The sequence below is a fragment of the Tursiops truncatus genome, chromosome 14, assembly GCF_011762595.2.
Source record: "Tursiops truncatus isolate mTurTru1 chromosome 14, mTurTru1.mat.Y, whole genome shotgun sequence".
Taxonomy (NCBI): Eukaryota; Metazoa; Chordata; class Mammalia; order Artiodactyla; family Delphinidae; genus Tursiops; species Tursiops truncatus.
In genome coordinates, this window is record NC_047047.1 from 35,885,664 (window position 1) to 35,891,890 (window position 6,227).

A 6,227-nucleotide genomic window follows, 5' to 3' on the forward strand; every position below is an offset into this window, starting at 1 on the left:
ATCCCTCTTCTTTCAAGAGTAACACATTTTAAAAAGGGCTGTGGTGCCTGTGCTTGGAAAAGTGAACCCAGGGCATGCAGAACTGTGTCAGCTAGAGCCTAGGGGTATTAAAAGAGAAATTGCTCCAGCATGCCTGGCAGTCAGCATCTAAGGGATGAACATAGGAGATAATCACTTACCATTAGACAATTGTAGTAAATAGATTCAGAAAAAAAAAAAAAAAAGACCTGACACCTGGGCAATTAAATTCTTGATCATAAATTAGAATTGTGTTGAAGGAATACAACGAAGTCCATTTCTACCTAAGTTACAGATTTTACTTCCCCTTAAGCTATTAACTTAAAAGTTGCAGTATCACCCCCAGAAAATAAAGCATCCTCCCCGGCTTCCCAGTTCTCCACTCCACGCTGGCTGTTTTCATTCTAAGCACTTGCTTGAGCACTTTGGAGAATCTTCTTCTCAACAGGACATTGGTATCTGAGCAGAAAAGAAAATTGTTCCCATTTCCAATTCACAGGTGATTGTATTTACATAAGCTCCTCTTTCATTTAAATCTGTCTTAATCCTTAAGGATTTAGTAGTTGAAATGCAAAATGCATAAAATGCTTTTTTTTTTTTTTTTTTTTTTTTTACTAAATGAGAAAAAGGAGAAAACAAACAGTACAGAGGAAGAATTTTTAACAAATCACCTTTTTAAAAAAATTTTCATGTTTTGTCTAAAAGTGGTGTGGTTTCTAAGATATTTGTTTTTATTTTCCCACTAGAAGATTGAAATTAAAATTTATATGTAACTATACATATTCATATACATACGAAATGAAGGAATGAGGTCATAATTTCATTTGAAAGTACAATGTAATCATTTTAATCTTACTTTCAACCCATCTCTAAGTTCAAGAAAATTCTGAAAAATTTTGAGTTTGATAGCTGAGTTAAAGGACAATTGGTCTACATTATTACCCCAACAAACACATTAAACCATGGTTAATTATTAGCTCTTGGGGTTGCAAAAGCATGGCCAATGTAGATATTTCCCCCCTAGAGTAATGTGCAAGAATTTATTCTGTGTTGTGAATGGCTTAGTCGAGAGTTCTTAAAACTTTCTCCCCTGGTGAGGTGCTAATTGCTGGAGCTCAGTTCTGCCCCAGAGGACCTGCCAGCAGAGCAGAGACAAGGCAAAAGCTCCTGGTTTGCATCCATTTCTAAACTTATCTGTTTTTTCATTTAATCCACCCCTATTTTTCCTTGGGTGTGTTATAGAAAGGCATTTTGTTTTTTATAAGCAAACCAAAAATACTTAAACTTTAAAGATCCTTGTCATTAGATCAATTCTTTAAAAAGAAATGCAAAGGGATTTTACTAAATAATCTCAAAGGTTTCTTCCAGCTGTAAAATCCCTCTACGGGTTGTAATTTTGTTTAGTTCTTTTTCACATTACCATTAATATCCTTATTTGCATATACTTTTTCATTATAGTAATTTTTTCTTCTATGCATGAACTGCTGTGTTTAAGTAATTCTACCATATTTGAACTGTAATACTAGAGGAAGGTAGTAGAGTGATATGGCCTCTTTCCCTTCAGGATAAAAAAAACTGTCCACTAATCGACATTATTGGCAATACCAAAGCCACTAGAATCTTAAAATTATCTTTTATCTTTATTTTTCTTTGATATTTCTTATTATAAGCTATAAAGGGTATACAAAAGACTCAGATTTGCACATTAGACTTTCTTTTTTCATGTTAAAAAAATTTTAGCCTGTTTAATTTTCCACTAGACTAGGCTGGTACCTTAGCAATGTATCAAATGGTTTTCTTCTTTCACTAAGCACAGTTTAAGTAGTGAAGAAAAATAACATTTATCTTTTATCTACTGAGTGTCAAGCACCTATGTGTGTATTATGTAATTTAATTTTACCACAATCCTGTGTGGTAGGTATCATAAACCTTATGAAACTTTAGTATGGCTAATAGTGTCAATACAGCCCACAAAATACCAGGTGACACTAATGGGAAAATACCGCAAAGCTTACGTACTCCTGCTGAGTCACTAACCCTTTTAGGCTGTATGAGAACCGATTGATACTCAGAAACCCACACATGGATATGTTTCTTGTTTTGTTAAAGTTGTTTAAAGCCATAAAAATCATAAAGATCATGGATTCTTATTCCAATTTCAAAGGAACGACTAAGAACCTATTTCTGTTGTCTTTTGTTTTTCATAGCCAAGCTCTTAAGTTTGTATATCAGAAAGGTACCTTCTAATAGACTTTGTCCCTGGCTGACATTCCTTGAGAAATATTATGGCTGGTTTAATCAAGATCTTGTTAAAAAAAAAAAAAAAAGGGAGTTTAGAAGAAAACCAATTAAGATAGTATTAAATATACATATTACTAAAGGATCCAGAAGGCTGCTGCTTTTAAAGTGAATCAGATTCAACAGTGTCAAAAAAATCCATTGTGCTTTCTTTTAAGAATTTATTCCACGTATGTACTTGCACATGCGTGAAATAACATACTTACATAAATAGTACAGCATTTTTACAGTATAGTAAAAGATTGAGGGACTTCCCTGGTGGCGCTGTGGTTAAGAATCCACCTGCCAATGCAGGGGACATGGGTTCGAGCCCTGGTGCAGGAAGATCCCATATACCGCGGAGCAACTAAGCCTGTGTGCCACAACTACTGAGCCTGTGCTCTAGAGCCCACGAGCCACAACTACTGAAGCCCATGGACCTAGAGCCCGTGCTCTGCAACAAGAGAAGCCACTGCAATGAGAAGCCTGCACACTGCAATGAAGAGTAGCCCTGCTCGCTGCAACTAGAGAAAGCCCGCATGCAGCAACAAAGATCCAACGCAGCCAAAAATAAATAAATTAATAATAAAAATAAATTAGTTACAAAAATAAATTAAAAAAAAAGATTGAAGAGAACGTAAACGTCCATTGACTGGTGACTAAGTGTGTAAATTGTGGTATATCCATTCAATGGAATACTACATAGCTGATCAAATGAATGAGGTGGCTCTACTGCTATCAACATAGCTATAAGAGATATTATTGAGAGAAAAAAGCAAAGTGTGGAACAGTGTATTTAGTGTGCTATGATTTATGTACATAAGGGGAAGATTACAAACACACACCCACACATTCACATACATACTTGGGTTATGCATCACATATTTCTGTACTCTCAACAAGGAGAAAAAAATGGGGTTTAAGTGGGTGGGAGTTAGGTGAGTAAACGAAATTTCTTTTCACTGTATAGCCCTTCCCTTTTTTTTAACTTTCAAAATAAATATGTTTGTATTCTTTTTTCTTCCTGTAAGGATAAAAACAACAACAACAACACATTTTCAAGAGAGTTTATCCTTGGGGGAAGGAAGGGGCTTTTGGTTTTCATTTAACACCATTTCACTGACTTCCTAACATGTGTGTATTACTTTTATGTAAAATATGGTTTAATTGGCAGGAGGATTGTAGGGGTTTTTTTTCCCTCCTTCTTTATGGTTTCTTTTTTTTTTTCAAGATTGTTTTTATTTATTTATTTATTTTTGATGTGGACCATTTTTAAAGTCTTTATTGAATTTGTTACAATATTGTTTCTGTTTTATGTTTTGGTTTTTTGGCTGTGAGACATGTAGGATCTTAGCTCCCTGACCAGGAGCACCCCTGCATTGGAAGGTGAAGTCTTAACCACTGGACTGCCAGGGAAGTCCCTATGGTTTCTTATAATTAAAAACAATCCATTGTTTTTTTATTTTTTTAAAAAAGTTTTTGCTGACCATCTTTCTTTGTTGTTTAGGAAACATTACCAGTATAAGGATGTTTAGAGGCCAATTCTCTCCTAAGGTTTATTTTATTCAGATTGTAACTTTTCTAGAAAGTTTTTAAATCCAACATTATCTGTTTAACATGTACTGTCTTCTGCTCTATACTTCACCCATGTGAATTTCATCAAGTTCTAGTAAAATGATTATGAAAGGCATGGGCTCTTCACAAATTATCACGCTTCTTAAGGGCACAATTTCCTGGGCCTGGACTCTGTCCATGAAGAGAGGAGGCAATAAAATGCTTTGTTTTCTTAGTTAAGGTGACAGAAGTGAATAGCATAAAGAATACTCAATTTCACAAGGTGAATCTATTAAACACAAAGCTATGCTTTAAAAGCACAGTTGGTGAGAAATTGTGTCTACAGAAAAATCTCTCAATCTGAATCTACCAGCTCTCTCTCAAATGTACTGTCATTTCATTTATGTTTATGTCATCCCTGATTTTAAGGAGTTGGGTGAGGTTAATTTACAGAATCAAATAATAGGCCAGTATAGGGCTTCCCTGGTGGCACAGTGGTTGAGAGTCCGCCTGCTGATGCAGGGGACACGGGTTTGAGCCCTGGTCCGGGAAGATCCCACATGCTGCGGAACAACTAAGCCCGTGCACCACAACTACTGGCCTGTGCTCTAGATCCCGTGAGCCACAGCTACTGAGCCCACGTGCCACACTACTGAAGCCCACGCACCTAGAGCCTGTACTCTGCAACAAAAGAAGCCACTGCAATGAGAAGCCCGTGCACAATCAAGAGTAGCCCCCACTCGCTGCAACTAGAGAAAGCCCGCGCACAATGAAGACCCAATGCAGCCAAAAATAAATAAATTTAAAAAATATGGACGATAAAATAGAGGTGAACACATTATTGAATATATTTAATTTTCTTTATACCGTATCTTCCAGTTGTGTCTCCTAGCTCTTACAACTTTTATACTCACACACTTCATGTAACATTTTCTTTTTAATTCCACATGAAATAATTTTGTCTTTGTGCTTCCACTTAACTGCTGTTTTAAAGATACGTTTGACTCATTTGTGTTCTTCTTTTCTGGCTTCTCTATAAAGTCAAGAGAAGGTAATGCTAGAGAAAGACAACATGCAGGAGCAGGAGCATGTCTTTCCTTCTTCCTCAGCCTTCTAGTCTCCCTCTAGTACCCTTTATGGTCAGATTTTAACAAGGAGCAGCTGGTAAAGAAATGTTTGCAGAGACCCAATCCCAGTGTCGCATGCAGAGCATGGAAGGGTGTGTTTGCCACATTTGTACTTTCCTTGTATAAATTTTTTAAAATTCTATGTGAAAATTTTAATATATCTAATAACAATTCTAAAAGCATTTTTCACTTGCTTTTTTCTTTTCTACATATGAAATATTGAGATTATGATATAGGTAACTTTTTTAAAATAAATACATTTATTTATTTATTTATTTTTGGCTGCATTTGGTCTTCGTTCCTGCACACAGGCTTTCTCTAGTTGTGGCGAGCAGGGGCTACTCTTTGTTGTGGTGCGCGGGCTTCTCATTGCGGTGGCTTCTCTTGTTGCGGAGCACGGGCTCTAGGTGCACGGGCTTCAGTAGTTGTGGCACATGGGCTCAGTAGCTGTGGCTTGCAGGCTCTAGAGCACAGTCTCAGTAGTTGTGGTGCATGGGCTTACTTGCTCTGCGGCATGTGGGATCTTCCCGGACCAGGGCTTGAACCTGTGTCCCCTGCATTGGCAGGCGGATTCTTAACCACTGCACCACCAGGGAAGCCCCAATATAGGTGATTTTAAATAACAAACCCAGCCACATATTTGGGCACCCATGAACACTGTATTAGGCCCTGAGAGGTTTATGATATTGAGTATCTTTTATGTACAGAGTTAACGACAAGGATGAAAAGATAGATGTCTCCCATCCTCATGGATTTTGAAAATAAAAGGCTAGTTTTCTCGAACAACAGCATGTTTCCAGTAATACACTTAGATTAAGAATACTCCTACTAGCATAAATTTCAGTGGCATTTACTAGTTATGGAGTGTAAATGAATCCTGTCTGCTATAGAGGAATACCTCAAGGGAAGACTAACTACCTTTCTCTTCTGTCATGAAAATGATGGTTCTAATATCATCAATGGCATTAAACTGTTAACAGTATTATCTGCAGCCTATTTAACAGCTAATGTTAAAAGCAAATTATCCACAAAGCATAAATTAAGATTTAAAGTATATGATGTGTTTAATTGCCTAATGTAGGTAATGTTTAAAATTATATTCCGGAGTAGATTGATTCACGAGGTGGATTTTCCTATCCTATTTAAATATGAGAGAATTATGTTTTACCTTGTAACATTTTCTATCTTTACTTTCTCTGTGTTTTTTTTTAAAATCATAACCCCTTAGGCAAGCTGGGAAACATGCAAGAT